The 18796-nt window shown below is 41.7% G+C and overlaps 1 protein-coding gene across 1 annotated transcript in view; it reads left to right on the top strand.

Annotated features, from left to right (window-relative positions):
• Nucleotides 1-1195: 1195 nt before the first annotated feature.
• The window catches only part of tmem121ab (transmembrane protein 121Ab), a 48060-nt gene continuing 30459 nt past the window's right edge, over nucleotides 1196-18796 (top strand). Inside the window, exon 1 of the mRNA XM_084953967.1 lies at nucleotides 1196-1799. The gene's annotated coding sequence lies outside the window, so the exon portion shown is untranslated. The remainder of the gene's footprint in view (nucleotides 1800-18796) is intronic.

Genomic DNA, 18796 nt, shown 5'->3' on the forward strand with positions numbered 1-18796 from the left:
TAATAACTCTGGTAATTGGCTGGCAGCAACACAGTGCATTTAGGCATGCAGACACGGCATGTGACCTGCTAAAGATCACACTGAGCATCAGCATGGGACATAAAGGTGATTTAAGTGACTCGAACGTGGCTGGTATCAGTAATTCAGAAACTGCTGATCTACTGGGATTTTTCCACACAAGCATTTCTAGGCTTTACAGAGAATGACCTGAAACAGAGAAAAAAATCCAGTGAGCACCGGTTCTCTCACCGGTGAAAATACCTTGTCAATATCAAATGTCAGCAGGGAATGTCCAGACTAGTTTGAGCTGATAGGAAAGTAAAAGTCACTCAAAAAGAGTTTTACAGCCAAGGTTTGCAGACGAGCATCCCCAATGAGACATGGAATCGAGAAGCAGATGGGCTACAGCAGCAGAAGACCATGCCGAGTAGCAAAGTGTAGTTCAGTTGAGGTGAAAGAGAAAGAAAGTAAGTATGAAAACAGGGGCACAAGAAGAAGGGAACAGAGTAATCTGGGAAATGACAAACAGAGAGACACAGATAAGAAAACAGGAGGCGAGTGGAAAGAGAAAACATAAGGGACGAGAACTAGGAAATAAAGCATCATCCTAGATCAACTGAAACCCAAAACCAGGACACACTTAATGTGAATAATATTAGTCTTTTACTTTCACTCCACACAGAAGGCTTTTTGACTTCATATACTGCAGATAATGAAACACGCTGACTTGATGAGTGTCTGTGTCCTAGCAGTGACCGCATGTTATCGGTGCTCCCAAATAGACTTTGCCAGTTTATAGTCACACAAATCTCAATTATACTTGTAACACTAATTCTTATAATACTGTTATTCAGACCCTGCTGCCATACCTATTCTAATTGAACCCTCCCTCAATTCCCCCCTTTCCGGTGTTGATGTGCTACTAAAATTTCCTGTGGAAAAACTGTAACACTCTTAAATAAAAAGGGGGCAAACACACTAAATGACAGGACAGGAGGGGCCCGAAACAGATGGCTGTTCCCTCTACATAAATAAATTGACCATAAATTCAATTCATTTCTCCCTGGTGTGTGTGTGTGTGTGTGTGTGTGTGTGTGTGAGTGAGAGAGAGAGAGAGAGAGAGAGAGACTTAGAGAGCTTATAAGCAGGAGGAGACTTTTTCTTTTCGTGCACAGTCGCACTGAATTAAATCAAATTGAACGTTTCTTTATCACATCACGACCAATGAGGCTAATTCCAAATGATTTTCTGTTTAAGAATTGGCAGTAATGTCTATTGTAAGCTATACAATACTGGGATACTGGTTTCCTACTTGTCACTCCAACATATTAGAACTGAACAGTGATTGATAGAGCGAGGAGAATAGAAGAGAGAGAGAGAGAGAGAGAGAGAGAGAGAGGTGGTTAAGCCTATCCGGAGGAAGAAGCAACTAGCCAAGAAGCCTCAGCAGTTACACTTGCCAAAACGGTTCCATTTAGCCAGCAGGCTACACTTGCAGCATTCACCGTTTAAATGTGAATGAACAATTTTGCATACGTGTTCGAGCCACAGTCGCTCCGCGTCTCTTCCTGTCTGCGCTGTGCTGGAGAGGCAGCTGGGAATAGGATTTTCTTTAACATAACTTAACGGCGGCAGCAGTTGTTGGACCGGCGTTTTTCTTTTTTTCTTTTTTCTTTTTTTTCCGGCACCTCCTCGCAGCGGATTTACAAAGCCTCTCCGGAACCCGCAATGAAATTCAGCACCCTGGACAGAGACTAAGCGTTTCAGCACCCGGGGCAGCGATTCACCGTCCAGTGGAGGTAAGCCAGCAGGAGTTAGCAGAAGCCCTTCTGCCTTGTATCTTCACGGCGGTGACGGGAAAGAGCAGGTTAAAAGGAGACCAAATGACTCCTGAACGTGCTATCACTTGTCTCAGCGCTGCTTCAGAGCGGGATGTGCGCACATGCCAGACATTAAAACGGTGATGCTGAGAGGTTGAAATCACAGAAAGCACAGTTTCCTCGCTAGTAAGTTTAAAAAAGATTGGTAGGTGTAAAGCTTTCCCAGTTCTGCCACTTTCTCTCGTTCTTGTTCAGACTCTTTTTGGGGGGCTTATTTTAGGCGCTCCTTTAAAGGAATTCGTGCTATGTGTGTGTGGGGGGGTGGGGGGGAGCTACTAAAGTAATTGCCAAGCATTACTTGTTTCTACAGCTATTTGAATGATTAGATTTGTCGCCATGCTTCGATAAGCAGGGGGCTTCCGTTCCCCCCCCCCCGCCGGTTTCATTTAAGGCAGCTGTTTATTTTGAAGAGTCAGCGTGTGCCCGGGCGGCAGCGGCAGCGGCTCGTGCCTCCGGTCTGCGCGGAAAATCAGTCCATCCGTGTTCAGAGGCCCCCACCAGCCTCCGCACCCAACACACACACACATAGACGTTCACACCGCCCCCACAGCACGCGACTGTTAATCCTCACGACCCCTGTGCTTTCCCACCTCATCGATATTTTAGCCTTTCTATTTGATAATGGGCACAAGAAAGAAAGGCGCTCCTCCCTTTTAGCACACACGCATTTACTTCAATATTTCTTTCTTTTTCGGAGAGACCAAGCCTCGGTTTCAATTTCTCGCCTCATTTCTGAGTTTTTCAAGCCACCAGCCGTGGCTTTAACCCGATGACTCCAAAGGTTAATCTTGCAGGTGTAACCACTGTGAAGCTTCAGATGATTAAAGTGTGTGTTAGGCTGTATAGTTATAGGTGTGTGATAACCAGTTTCTTTAGCTACCAGTCAGAACTATAGTTTGGTAATTATTGGAGTGTATATAAGAGGACAAAATCAGTCCATGAGCTCAAACTGTAAACCTTTGAAGTTTGAATACATGCTGTTTTCCTGTATGTCATGTAACAGTAAGATGTTATTTGGGGGGTGGACTGTGTGTGGAGCTGAGACTAAAAGGCCTTTTTCATAAACTTTCTTACGCCTCATAGATTAAAATAATAAGCATATTAATCATTGCCCCACTCATGAATAAAACCCACAGGCCTTTAAAAAATGTGTCAAGTGATAGCAAATATTGTCACGTTAAAGGTTTTCTCTTTTTTTTAATACCCATTTAATCTAAGCAGCACATTAGCCATTGCTGGGATTAACCACGTGACCTTTTGGTTTCCAGACTGGTGCTTAAACTTGATGTGACCACCCAGCTTGTTCACTCCATGCATTGCTTGATCTGTCGGCTGCAGCTCTTTTGCACGAAGAAATTAGCTTTCAAAATGTAAAAGAAGAAAAATGCCAGTGTCAGGGCTGCTTTGAATAAGAGGTGACCCCTGTGGTTTTTGGTGGCTTTTTTTTTTTTTTTTTGCCTGCAGCACTCCAACAGGCTCTGTTAGCCCTTCAGACACACTCTCACACACATGCATACTCTCCGACTGTGTGTAAACTCACAGTGATGTAAGCCTCAGTTTTTAAAGCCTTGATTTTAATGATGTTCATTAGGATTTTGATTACACTGAATGTGTGATAACTCTCGGCACTGCGTTAAGTGTGTCTGATATGTCGGCTCAGACTCTGAGTGACAAGAATTAAGTGGGAGGAAGCAAGAAGTGTGAATCACAGCGGAGATGTTGCCACGGGGCTCCACTCCCGTGTCCTTGAAAGAAAGAAAGCATATATTGATATGCCAGTGTTGCCTCTGGGTTATTAAGCTCTGGGCACCACTGTATAGAAATTGCTGCTCTATATCATTGGGATGATGAACTAAATGCAAATTAATCTTTCATGCTCAATTTATTATCCAATAAACAGACCATGAATTTGAATTTTAATAGTGGCCCTACAGAGGGCACACCCCAGAATTGCCTTTTACCTCTCTGTAAACTGCATTTATTTTGTTGAAAATTGCAGTGGCTGCAGTGAACATGAGATGCTCTGAGTTCAGGGCAGTTGTCCTGAGGCATTTCATTTTCTTGTACCATGAAAGCAGTGCCAGTTTAACATTCATTTGCCACCTAGAGGGTTACCTCTCAACTGGGGTTGTTCACACTGTCTCAAACCATGCCTCATTGAGAAACATGGCACGGCACAACCACAGCCTTAGGGTCAGCAGTTGGGAGTCCACACTGGCATCCACAACACAGCTTGTTGATGGGCTTTGCTTTAGATTTTTCTTCTTTTTTTTCTTTTTTTGCATTACATAGATTGCAGAACCGCGTTGCTTTTCATGAGTATGCATTTTACATGCTCATTGCACAGTGGATCATGTTTCTGCATGCCCAGAATTCCATTTGTGGCGTCTCTTAAAATTCAGGCCTTTGCTAGAAATGCAATTAGATCCCATATTGCTATAAATACACGATGGGCCGATCTGAAGGCCGCCGAACAGGCACAGGCAGTGAACACCCACTCACCCTCCTCACTCCACATCACTCCCCCTTCCTAATCGAAATCCTCTCCCCCTCACCCCGCCACATGGTGAGTTGTGGGCAATTTGAATGGTCAGCAGAAGACAGTCAGGGAGCAATGGCTGTCACACAGAATACTGGGCCACAGTGAGCCTCATCAGTATAAAATCTGCGTGTCCGCAGAAGTGTGGTTATTCCCTCCTAGGTGTGTTTCTTTACGTCTTATTGCAAAGATAGAAACGGGATTCGTGAGAGTGCTCTGTCTTTCCTGTGCTAGGCTCTACTGGGCAAAGCGTGCTACGCTAAACTGTGTGGTTCTGTGTTGTGCCTTGCTTTGCTGTGCTCAGTGTCGTTAGCCGAAACACAGCTGCTATTGCATCTGATGCAGTGAGCACACAGCTCGTCTCACCGGTTCCCTGCCACTGGTTTTGCACTCCAGTATCGCTATGCTTCGGAGGGCTATAATCTCACTGACATAATGGCACCCACTCCAATCAATAGCCAAATGGCACAGTGAATCGATAGCTACAATACTGTACAATAACGTGGCCTGGGAGAGACAGAGGCGAAAAGCAGCATGCAGCCATCGTGTTTAACTCTGAAAAACCCTTTGAATATATATTCCTTAATTATGGATCAAAAATACCAGCCTTGTTAACGATCCATGCATTATGGATTGCTGCATGATCTACGCTAATATAGGCACAGCAGTTGGAAAAATACTGGTACCACTTTCCAGGCTTGCTTTCCTCACTCTCTAATCACCACATCCCACACACAAACACACACAAACAGCACAAAACTGGAGCCTGAACTACTGTAAAATATAAACGTTTGCATAGTGCACTGAGGAAAATCATGAGTAAATATTCATCATTTGTTGTACTTGGAAGCTTTTTTTTCAGATTTTCTTGAAAACACAAACCAGTGGGTGTCAATATTAGGCAAGGGGAAAGCGTTCACACATTTAGCCTTTTCAATTAACAGTTGTTGGTTTTCCCTGAGGACCCAGAAAATTCATTTGGTTTTTAAGTATTAGTCAAGCTTTTATCTAAACCTAGGTTAAAGAACTGTGCGATGGGGGGAGTATGGAGTATATTCACAGTTTTATCTGATAGAAACCAGCTAGTATTTCACACTGTAGAAAAGGCGCCTTTAAATGATCCAGTTTTAAACGTTTTGTCTGCACCGTTCTCAGAGATAATGTTATGCACAGAGAAAAAGACCAAGACGGCTCTGGGAAGAATACAAATTGCAAAGGTAACTAGGTAAGGGTCACAGCTAGAGCTAAATAACGGCTGTTATTCCAGCAGAGAAGCAAATTGCCCTGAATGGAAGATAAGAAGTTTATCTTTCTGTCTGTTCCACACTTTAACACTGCTAGAACCAAGATATGATTAGATCCAGCCTTTAAAAAAATCACTGCCACCCTAAATGGCACTTTCTCTGTTAGAGGGCAATTTGGCAATCTGCTCAGCATCTCATAAAGCAGCTACACTGGACGTTTATAAATCAAAGACTTCAAATCTCAGAGTGTGGCTGGAGGAGAAAACAAATGTACCCATGTGAATTTTTAAACAATCACTCCAAGCTTTGTTGTGGTAGCATAAAATTCCACCTGCACCATCTGTATGGTGGTTAAAGATTTTGTTTTGGGTTTTTTTTTAATCTCTGCTTTGACTGTGGATGTTTTTTTTGCTCGCAGCTCACTAATTTGCTCCAGTGGAGGATTGTTGACAAAAAAAAACATAAAGGGACCTGTAGCAGGAGCAGAATGCAAATCTGCCTCTTGTCCTGCGTATATGCAGAAATGTTTGGCATGTCATTACCACAAATGTCACCATGTAACTAGCAGCTAGTGCTGTTCCCCTCACACAACGGCATGCACAGCACACCTACATTTTTTAATGCCACCCATATACCCACCCACGCACCGCATATACACATGCTTGTGCACTGAATGCTTTAAAGAGAGTGTGATTGTGCGGGTATATAGAAGTGAAATATTGGAGCCATTGCAGCCCTCCAGGCATGCAGTTATCAGGGATATAGAACTGATGGGAAATCAATCAGCTCAAGTGGAGTGGCCTGGCCTGTGGTGAAGAGAATCTTGTCTTTTTTTAGGTGCATGCCTTGATGTCTGCAGCTTACGTTCTAACCACGGGTAGATGTAGAGAGATTTGTTCTAATATATGGTTAAGTATGGTCAACAGTGGTTAGAAAGGGCCAAGAACAGATTGTGGTTTGGGTAATAATGTGTATATGTGAAGTTTAAATAATTATTGGTCTTTCCCAGAAACAGGGGTGGAGGTACTAATGTTGTTTACTGCTACAAGACCTCAGGGGAGCAGAGTGGATGTTGGGGGCATGTCTGTTTTTTTAGAAGAGAAACTGCAGTTTGCATCCCATTTCCTAATGTTGCCGTGTTTTACAAATAACACAGTCGTTGGGCGAGGCCCTGTAGAAAAGTCTATGTATACGTTCTAAACGTATACTTCATATTTTATTTAACCTGTAAACATTTTAAGTTTCAGACATGAATCCATGTCTCTATTTAAATTTTAATTTCTGGCGCCTCAGGATGGAATAAGAGTGAGGGTTTTTTTTTTCTTTTGGGAAAAAAATGAATAGGGAAATATTCATTTCTTCAGACCTCAGTATGTGCTTAAAGACATTTCTAAAACCTGTGCGTATTTTGCGTGCATAAGTTAAAATATAATCTTTCATGACTTCAGGGGGCACAAAGAATATGAAAAAGTAGTTTGGTTTAAATTTATTATGTCCAGATATCCATGTAACCAGCCTAAAAGTAGTGTTCCTTTAGCCATGAGCCTGATGAAGAACTGAGTGAAATGCAGTGCTTTTGCTCTGAGTCCTTGATTATAGTTTTACAGACTGAGTGCACAGTATCTACCGTAAACACTCATGGCTAGTTTATTATGAATATGTTCTGGTCTTGAAATGAACTATTGTGCATAAATACATGCTTTGCGCTCTTTTTAAGATTCTTTTCCTCTATATAAATATCTATCTCTAACCTTACCTATCCTACAGTCATATTTACTTGCTGCAATATAAGGGGAGTGTTGCAGAATGAAACTCAGAAGATCTGTTACATCTCTGTGTCAACCTCATTTCTAATTCATGCATGTTATTGTTGCTCTGCAGCTGCATATATGTTCTCTGAGGTGCACAGGCCAAACCTGAATCACATACAAAAATGAAGAGAACAAGGTAATGTGCTGTAGCTAGAGGCTCTAGAGGATTTAAGTGTCCATAAACATTAATATGCTATATTATCCCACTGAGACTGTTTCCTTTATGGTGATTTTAAGTAGGAGAGTAAACCCATTTTCACATTTTCATGCAGACTTCTCAATGGCTTTATCTTGTGAGGAGGTAGAGACAGGAAGTGCACGTCTGTATGCGTGTTCCATTTTTACATTTTTCAGGGCACTTATAGGAAACAGCTTACAACATGCACAACCTCGCTCGTTTAAATGCTCGGACTGTCAGCAAAACAAGGATTCACATTAATCTGTCAGCATGTGTGTTTGGCTGTGAATGCATTTGGCCACATACACACGTCCATGGATAACGAGGGTGTCACAGCAATGCTGCAGTTTCTGCTGTGTAATACTATTAAAAGGGAAATAAACAGCAATATTCCATGTTTGTCCACATTTAGAATGTGTTTCACATTTCCATCTTGTTATATTATTACTGCGAGTATGCACACTGGACAAGATGCTTTCTGTGTATATTTCTTTACATGCGTGCATGTGTGTATTTTCTAGATGAGTTGATTTCTTCTAATTTGTGAATGCGCAGTATGTGAGTACTGTATGTCTGGATTAGTCTTAAGTGTGTGTTTTGCAGTGTGTGTGTGTGTTTTTAAATGCGTGTTGGTTTATGCCTCTGTGTGACAGTGGATGTTTGCATTTGTGAGTAAAGAGGAGTCTACGAGTTACAGCGAAGTGTCAGCGGGGATATGATTTCAAGAACCATGAATCACTTTGTGCTGCTTTTAATTTAGCATTACTGAAGCCAGGAAAGGTTTTAGTAGAGAAGAGAGAAGGCATTATGGCATTTCTCACATTTTGGAGTTCTGTTATTACACTAGTGATTACACTAGTGAGGGATACAGATGGGTGATGAATGCAAAGAACAGGAATGAGAAAAATAGCAGATGCTTCCATTTAAGATTAAGAGTTGGTAAATAATGTGTAGAGTGTGAATCAGTAGAATCAGTAAGGCATCACTTTTTATTAGCTAAAAAGCAAACCTGGAGCTACGTGAAACAGAAGCTGCCCGGTAGTTCAAACAGCCAAGTTGATCCTCCTTCACACCCACATGACATACTCCCCTAACAGCAGCGTATATCCAATGCGCCCTTTCAATCATGGCGGTGTACTTAAGCTGTCAGTGATCTGCTCACTATTTGCTGCCACACTGCTCACCTGAAACCTATGCTATCATTCTGTGCATGAAGCATTTAAAAGCCCCTATAATCTATTCCACAAGCTTGGCTAACTGAAATGGTTTTCACTCAAGCTGCAACCTCCAGGGCTGAAAAATGAATCCAAAACGCTCAAGTGCCAAAAAGTGCAGTTCCTGAAGAGGCCACTTGAGGAATCCCTATAGACTTCAGCCATGAAATCCCTGTAGTTTCTTTCTCCCAGCAAAATAACCAAATCCCGTTTGGATTTTGCGACAGATAAAAATCACGAGTGTTTTCTCATTGCCTGGCGGTTGTGCCTACACAGGCGTTAGCTGTTTGCTGTGCCACACCTCTACAAATTCAAGTCACCGAACTGGACCTCTGTTTGTTATTGCTCTTTGTGTCAGTGCCTTTTGAAGCAGTTATCTGACAAACAATATGTGCTGCTTCGAAGTAGAGCCCATCGTAAGAAGTTTCTGCTCTCGTTTCAAACAGTGCGATTGTGTTATTATCTTAGTCTGAGCCACTTATCACTAATCACCATTTGTTTCTATCTGTGGGATACAACCATACATCCATACAGTTAATGGATGAAGTCTACTTAACAAGTTTGCTAGTGTTTATATTCATCTTGTAATCCAAATTTTGTCAGTTTAGGTTCTGAAAAGCAATGTTCAAAATGTGGCTATGTACATCTTTTATATACAGGCTACACAGGCTGGCTGATGTACGCTACATTTGCTGCAGTAGATTTCCACTGACAAACTATGTGAAAAAGTATTAAGCTGCACCAACTGCAAGATGGTTTATGTCAGCTTTTGCCTCATTTTTTCTCATTTATAGGTTCACACTAAAGTTGACTTTTTTTCTGTACTTAGCAATAGTATTTTGCATCAGATTGCAAAAGAATGGTGAACATTAATAATAGCTTTTAAGACATTTTTCATTTGGGTTGAAGAGCTGTTAGCAAGTGAGTGACAGATCAGTGTACCAGGATGACAGGAAGGCTTGCCTTGCTGGTTGACTTGTCTGCCATTGCTGGTTAAGAAGCAAAATGAATTGAGATCATCTGGAAAAACAAACAAAAAAAGACTGTCTGAAAATCTGCCAAACACAGCTTGTGGTGTACATCAAGGGCCTCGTTATGTGCGTCTACTTCTGTGTTGTGCAAAGAGTCACCCTTTGTGTAGATGTCATCAAGTTGTTTTCAATTATGTGTCACCATATGTCTGTTTGTACAGCTATATGCTGCCCGCTCATTATGGTGTTGTCTAAGTTGGGCAAGGGCTAGAGGTGCACATGAGACAGATTTCACCCCACTAGAGACATAAAAATATTATCATAATAGCCACGACACATTTTGCTGACAGTCTCCTGCTGTTCTGTTTTTTATTTGCTCCAAAACCAGTCAGGGTTATATTGGCTAAGGCAGTGTCCAAACCAAATACATACAGTAGATAATAAGGGAACACCGCTGGATCGTCCTCTAAGCATTCTTATTAGTAATTTTAAACTGTTCCTGTAGGGAACATTGTTTGGACAACCTTTGTAAAGCTGGCAGTGCTGTGCAGGTGTGATTGTGCGTAATTACAGTTTGTGCTTTTTTTTCCTTGTAATTAAGTCTGGCCCATCGAGTCAGCACCCAAGCTAGCCTAGGCTCCGTGTACAATGCAACAAAACAGAGGCTTGCGTGATTTAATTACCGCACAATCACACAGTTCACACACATGTGCACACAAATAACAGCAAGCCAACAAGGCTCATACTCTCTTCTGCAGCTCTCTGTATTCCCCTCTCGTTTGTCACTCGCTGCCCTTTGCCAGCCCTCCACAAATTCACTGGGTTTGTGAGGTGCAGGAGGATAGCCACCATGGCAGGGAATTAACCCTGCTGTATGGGGCCACCTGACCCGTCTGTAAGACATTATTGCCTGTGTGTTGTACGTTTCAGCCCACCGAGTGCAGTAACTATTGTGTATATCATCATCGATACAGATCAAGCCTGACGAAGGGAAAAGTCAGACACCCTGAGCTGGACTGGAGCCAGGACTGGTAGACTGATTAGTCCATAGTGGCTGCTGGTAGATGTTGCTGGGGGGATAAATTCAGCTCCATATGACTGTTACTCCGGCTCGGAAAAGCAGAAGCAGCTGCTGCTGTGTCACTGCCCCTCGGCTGTGGAAGGAGACTCTGGAGATACAGGACAACTCTCCTCCCCTTTTCCCCAAGCTTGCTTTCTCCCCCCTACTCTGCCGTTACTCTTTTCCTCTATCTCTTCCCACTGCACCTCCCCCTCTCTCCCATCTTTCTTGCTTCCTTTCTCAGCAGCACTTAAACACCAGCACCAACAGGCAGTAGATAATGCAGGGACACACACACGCACCCAACAGTGATGTACTCTCACGTGTACTGCTTCGTTTTCTGTGTGGGCTCAAACACAAAAGATTGGTCCTTCTTATCTTTCCTGTTGTCATACTGCCCAAATGTGTGTGTGTGTGTTTAGATACGCACACACTTGTGTATGGAAGTGCACTTTTGAAAAAAGCAGATGAGAATTTGCCTACATACAAATGTGTGTGAGTGCTTGTGTCTTGTTTTCAGTGATGAGCACTTTTTTTAACTAGCCTGTCTCTCAACTCAGCACGGCACTAATAGGCATTCTGCAAGCCACTCTGCACTGCAATTAGCCGAAAACCACGGGAAAAACATTGATAAACAAAGATGAAACAATTTACACCCTGCCCGTTGCAAAACCCTCAATCGAAGTCAAATGCTATTATCATCCCGGCAATATATTTCGGCAGGTGGAAGCCCGCTCTGCCAAACAGATACTACTATACCCTTGAAACACATCAAACAAAAGCAGATGCAAGTGCCTGTTTGCTCAAACACTTATTAAAATCCCATATAGGCCACTTATGTGGGTGTTGTTACTGGAATCAGAGTTAAAGCAGTGGTGGCTGTTTCATCCTTGTCCCCACAGTGCTATGGCAGAGAGTATCAGGGGCTACTAGCCATAGTTTCATGTCAGAGCCAAATGCAGGGAATGCAGCCACCATCACGACTGAAAAGCTCCATCATCCAGCAAACACGCTCGTCTATCCTGAGCTGACTGCAGAGCAAAAGAGATAGCTTGAGGAATTTAAAACAAAAAAAAAGGAAAAAAGAAAAACATGAATTGTTTGCTCTTTCTTTTCTCATTGGCTTTCTATCTATACCATCAGCCATTGCTATAGATTTCTCTCATTTCGAGCTATTTCTTAGCTGAAAATGTTTACACTTAATGAAACAGACCAGCCCACTCCCTGATGCCTGATGCCTTTGAACATTATTCTTAGCCTCAGCAAATCAATATCAACTATGTTCCCTGTCGGTCTGTTTGCAATCACTAAAACTTGATAGTAATGAATTTTTTTTCACCTCAAACTCTCTGGAGCTGTGTGATGAAACCAGCAGCATCCCCATCTCTTACTAGGCTTTACTTGTGAATGCTGTCAGGCCAAATATCTCTCATATCTTGTTGTTTTTAATCTCTTGCCAATAACTGAAGCATGCCAGGAAGGAAATGCTTGTATTACCAATCACAGCAGCCACTTACATTGATGCAAGTTGTTGGAAACCAAATGGAGGTTGGAAATTGAATAAGGGGCTGGACTGTATCAAACCAGCAGACAGACAGAACATTGTACTGGTCAAACAAGTGGTCTGCTGGCACCCTTTTTAAATCAGAGACGGTCAACAGGAGTCAAAAATGTTGACTGGTGCCTTGCATCACTGGACACTGGAGTGAGTTTTACAAGGTCTCAGTCAATGGCCATGACAAGCTACAAGCGACATGTCTGCACTCCAGACGGCACTGGGGAACCCGTGCATCTATATTCTGAAGCTCATCTGTCTGAGAAAAAACAAATTTACAATTCCCACTAGCCCTGAACAGGAGTATGCACATGTACACAGTGAAAATATACTAAAAGAGGGATAAAGTGCAGCCTGAGGACAAAATAAAGACAGGCTACGTATCTAAAATGATAAAAACTTCAATATCATAGGATTTTACTAGATAAGCCTACTAAACACAAAACATAATTGATATATTGAGGATCAAAACAGCAGGATTTCCTTAAAAAGGGCAGAAAAAATAAAGAAAAACAGCTATAAACAGTGATAAGAGGACTGAGGAATTCAGAAGGGTACCTGACCTAATGTTAAAACTGTGGCTGTAATTACTGATAGGAAAACCACTGTTATATAGTCATTTCAAAACCACACAGCTAGTTTGCTATAAGCAGTTGCAAAAATAATATGAGCTCACTTCATATGTAGAAGGGTGCAAAACCGTTTCAATCCATCCTATAACGCGTGCGAGGCTTGGTCTGAAACGTTTCTGTGTCAATTTTGGTGAAGATTGGGAGAAAAATGTTTGTGAAAATTTAAAAAGAAAATAAAATCCTTCATAAAGATTGCATCAGTTAGTTTGACGCTGTTGGCACTGAGATTCTCACGGTTTTACCAGACAGAAGACTTATTACATAATTTTAAAAAAAATATTATATATTATTTCAATTTTTTTAGGCAAATCTCATTTCTCTACCACCCCTCATCAGTCACTGTCATAATAACCCAAAATAGGGTCCAGGCACCAAACCAGTGTTGTAGCTAATTAATATTTTTTGGAAATAAACAATAAACAATCAATCTCAGTTTTGCAGGTTTGAGAAAGGAGATCATCTGGGCCTATTTTAGGGAAGATTGTGGTATGAGAAATATTTAAATATTTAAAGTTTTAACATGGTGATGCCGTGGTTAGCACCGTCGTCTCACAGCAAGAAGATCTTGAGTTTGAATCCGCTGCTCTGCCGGAGCCTTTCTGTATGTGGCTTGCATGTTCTCCCCACGCGTGTGTTCGATCTCTCTGGGAACTCCAGCTTCTTCCCACAGTCCACAGGCATGCATGTTAGCCTAAATTAGCAGCTGTCAAAAGGTCTGATTGTGAGCATCAATGATTATCAATGGTTGTGCACCACCTTTTGCCCTATGACATCTGCGATAGGCTTCAACCCCACCGATGACCCTAAATTGAATAAAATGGATGGGTTGATACCTCAAATACAACATAGAAAAAATATTACACATAAATATCAACATCATAGGACACTGTGAAATCATCTTTGATCCAATGAATCCAGCATTGCCTTATTTTTGAAAATGGTTTTTGAAATTGATTTGTTTCTGAACAGAAGTTTAACTAAATTATGCTTTCGCTTTCTTGGTTGCAATGATTGCACTTCCCCACTTTCTTCATGATTATGACATGAAGTATACTTACTTTTGAAACATATTGCTTACAAATTCAGCCTCGCTGAGACAAAAAAAAAGACATTTTGAGTCCAGGAAGATAAAAAAAATAGACACTTTGTTATGAGATTGGGCGGACTGTAGTTACATCCTAACCCACAACTTCATCCATCCATCCATTCGCTTCCGCTTATCCTTTTCAGGGTCGCGGGGAGTGCTGGAGCCTATCCCAGCTGTCATAGGGCGAGAGATGGGATACACCCTGGACAGGTCGCCAGTCTGTCGCAGGGCTAACACACAGGGAAAGACAACCATTTGCACTCACATTCACTCTAAATTGGGCAATTTAGATTTTTCAGTTAACCCCACAAAGTGCATGTCTTTTGACTGCGGGAGGAAGCCGGAGTACCCGGTGGAAAGGTGAAATTGAGCTCAGGACCTTCTTGCTGTGAGGCAACAGTGCTAACCACCGTGCCTCCGTGCTGCCCGAATTCACAACTTATGTAATATTATTATTATTATTAGTAATAATAATAATAATGAATAAATAAATAATATTGAAGCAGAAAATAACACGTGTTGTAAATAATTTGGGTGTTTTAGACGAACTGCTACTCCCTGCATTCAAAATTCAGTTCTGAATTTTGACTGTTTAATTGTATTCACAAAGTATTTGACAATAACATGAAAAGTGAATAGTGAAAGAGTGAACGGGGTGATTTCAGACACAGTCTTGGACTGTATGGTTTGTCTTTGGGCTTTTTATAACCTGCTGACAATGAACAGGACCTACAGATTGTTGAAATGATTGGCAGGGCATCACTGTTTCATGTCACCATTTTTCCTGCCTCTGCTTTCAGTCAGAGTGGGTTTAAAGACTACAGTCTATTGTTTATTTTTTTATCTGAAATTTAACTAAATCAAATTAGGCTCTGTTATGTACAGTGTGGGAGCGCTCTGTGTCTGTATTAAAAACTATTTTGCACAGATACTCATCCCATTCTTCATTCCAGAGCAGAGTTAACATGATTCATGATTATTGTCTAACAGCAAGCCCTGCTTTGTGCCCCCCTCCCCCATTTCTAGCCCTGCAGACTGCTGTGGTTTCTGCCTGATCAATGTGTGTTCTTAAAAACTCCATCTCTTTCTAATTAAGATATTTCACTGTGTTCTCCATAAGGATTTCACAGAAAGGTCAAGCTGACTATTTTCCCATTTGGGTCTCAGCACATTTGCAAAGGTCCTGCTCGCCATGACGACTGATCTACATATTTCCACGTGACAAAATACCAGCAACTGATGGCATTACAGATTTTGGGAGGTGTGAGATGTTGGGCTGCTCCTTGTTCAAGCCGCTTCAATGCCATCTGACTTATTTACTGGCATAATCGCCTAATGTTTCATCAGAGCTTTCCGATGGGACAAATGATCTCTATAAAACACAAGGAAACAAATTAACCACCGGTGTCAAGATTTTAATGGTTCCAATTAGTCAACACTTTGGGGAACGTGTATTATTAAGAATGATTGCATGCCACTTACAATCTGCAAATTCCACCTAGTTTGTAGCAGTCGCAAGCAATCTTTCCAACAGTTTCTACACTTGTTTTACAGGCCTAACATTACTGTAAGTAGCGTTGATTTAGTGCGGTGAACATCATCTGAGAGCGGGGTATTCAGTCAGGCCGACATTGCCACCCTAAGCCCACGCACACACAAATCTCCACATGCCAACAATATCAGAGAGGCTTATCCTGTTTTCATGTTGAAAGGGATAGAAGCTAAATATTCAGCCTATTATATATTTTAGGTAAACATGTTTTCTCCAGTTTGTGTCTTTCCTCTTAAGTGTTGCCCGTTCGTAATGAGGCCAAATGGGTATTTCACACTTTAACTTTCTATTTATTTTTGGTGTTCCTATAACTTTCTATCACAACTGAGGGTTGTGATTTAAATGCAGAGCTGCCAGTAACTCCTGACTGATTTGTTCCCAGATTACATCCTTTGGAACATTATTCTTTTGGCAGCAACTCGTTTCTCTGCAGTGGTCTGATTCCAGACAGAGACAGTAACCAATCAGTTACCCTTAGCAAGCTTTCCAGAATTTTGTGGAGCCAGCCAGAACAGCATAGGTTTTCCATTGTTGTATAGATGAAAACAATCCTTTGCTCGCTTTAGTACTTTCCTCTGCAAGTGAAACAGCACTTTGCATTTCAAGTGTGTGCCAGCATGCTAGCAGGCTGCAATGCTTATGCTAAATAGAGGTAACCAAAGTATGAAATAAACTGAATTTCTGAGTGTCTAAATGGAGTAGATGACAAGCTGGATCACCTAAAGTTTATGAAAAACCAAGAATTAGTGTAACTAACTTCATGGCAAGTCAGCCTATTGGAGTAGTTCTGGAGAGATTATAGTCTGAGTCGCTATTGTCAACCTACTGATGGCAGTAGAGAAAAATTCAGGAGGATGACTAAAATCATTCATGGTCCTCAGAGATCTGTTTATGTAAATTTTGCCCTGCTGTTGGAGTTAGATAACAATTCAGCAGGTACCAGAGTACACTGTCTCAGCTGGGGACAGAGAATGTTGAGCAAAACTTCTCATTTATTGCATATGCTGGTATGTTATTCATATAGCTGTTAGCTTTCATTTGCAAACTAAAATAATTATTCCTTGGTTGTACACCTTCTTGATATGGTGCACTTTACTTCCATCTCTCCTTCTGTATATCTGAATATCTGAATATCAAGCAATAGCTGGTTTTCCACTGTTGTTTTATGATGTTCCAATAAAGCTGCATTGGTCACTTAGGATATAAATTCATGGTTTCGGACAAATGTGTAAAATTTTATCATTATTCTTAGAGATTCACTAATACACCAGGTAAATATCAATAGTACCTGAGGAGCTGAAGTATCTCAGAGTCTTTTTCATGAGTGAGGGGAGAGTGGACTGAAAGACAGATTGTTCCAGCGTCTGCAGTGATGCAGACCCTTTACTGCTGTGGTGAAGAGAGAGCCGAGTGTGAAAGCTGACTGAAGTTCAGTTGAAGTTGTCAGTTTACTGGTCAGTCTATGTTCCCACACCTACTTATAACCAGTAGAGACCAAAAGACAGCTGTGGAAATTAGCTTCCTCCACTGAGTGTCTGACATACGGGTCTCAGAGTAGAGCTGCTACTCCTCCACATTGAATGCCAGTTGAGGTGGTTTGGGGAAGGATGCCTCCTGGGCATCTACTAGGTGCTTCAAGCATGTCCTACCAGGAGGAGGCCCCGGGGCAGACCCAGGACATGCTGGAGAGATTACATCTCTCGCAGCCTTGGGAATGTCTTTGTGTCCTCTGGGAAAAGCTGGAGTACGTCGCAAGGGAGAGGGAGGTCTGGGTCTCTGCTTAGACTGCTGCCCCAGCTGTGGAAAATGGATAGATGGATTTATCACTGAGAGTGGCTGATTTTTATCTGTTGTGTCACATTAAATTTACAGTGGTCAAATGTTCAAATACGAGCTGAAAGACTGGAAAACAATTCAGTTGTTTTTACAAAAAGAACGAATAAATGACAACAAAAAAATTTCTGCATCAGCGATCAGCCAAATTGATCATTGTTACATCATTATTAGCCTCCTTAATCACTGATGTATGAATTTTCATGCACATTAATTATGCAAGATGTGTTTTGTGGGGCTAGAATGACCTTTGACCACAAAAACCTAACAATTTCATCCTTAACCCCCGTGAACATCTCTGCCGTAATATTGGCAAGATATCGAGTTCACAAGAGTAGAACAGATGGGCAAACAACTCAAGCACATAATGCCTGTGGCCACTGCAGAGGCATGTAAGAGAAAAAACAATGAGACACAAAAAGAAAAGCATCACACCACAAAGAGAACCAATTAGAAAAGAAAGAAAACAGACATATATGAATCAAAATGATAATTTAAAGACATTAAAAAAAATAACCAACAGGAATTGAATGGAAACATTCAGCAGGGAGAAAAACAATAATAAGAATTCAATAGACAACAGTAAGGCCAATAGAAGAAAAGAAATGTATTGTCTTTGTAGAACTACGTACATATGTTAAATAGATCTCTAATTCCCTGCCATTGCTTGAATCTGCCAATTTATTCTTTGGATAAACATTAGCATATTTTTTTCTAGACATGCTGGACCCGTGTTAGCAGAATATGAGTAATCACTACTGCTGTTTACGGGAGATATTACACACCAAAGGCTCATTAACCAAACAGCTCCCAGATAAATGCCTGTGCTCCACTAAGAGTCAGCTGATTTTGGAAAGTCTGGAAACGGCAGGACTGCAGAGAATCCATCTGACCTGTCCTATTGATTGTCACAAAGCATGTTTGCCCACATCAGGTCTCAAAGCTAAACTCTAGACTAAGACCGTCACCTCATGCACCCCTTAGCAGCAGTAATTGCAGAGCTTTACACTTCAGGCAACTGAGGCTTTGTCTTTCCAGCCCCAGCCCTGCTCCCATTGCCTGTCTTGGTGAACGGGCTTGCCAACTTGCTATGTCACCATGGGATCTTAGAGAGTGAGGTGTTGCTTGTCCTATATCAACCCTCTCCAGCCCCACCTACCTCTCATTTTAGGAAACAGAGGAAGTGCAGAGCAGACAGACAGTAAGCAAGCGTGCGTGCATACGATAAGGGGAATGTGAG

The sequence above is a fragment of the Perissodus microlepis genome, chromosome 15, assembly GCF_051167445.1.
Source record: "Perissodus microlepis isolate ML-2025 ecotype Zambia chromosome 15, ASM5116744v1, whole genome shotgun sequence".
Classification (NCBI taxonomy): domain Eukaryota; kingdom Metazoa; phylum Chordata; class Actinopteri; order Cichliformes; family Cichlidae; genus Perissodus; species Perissodus microlepis.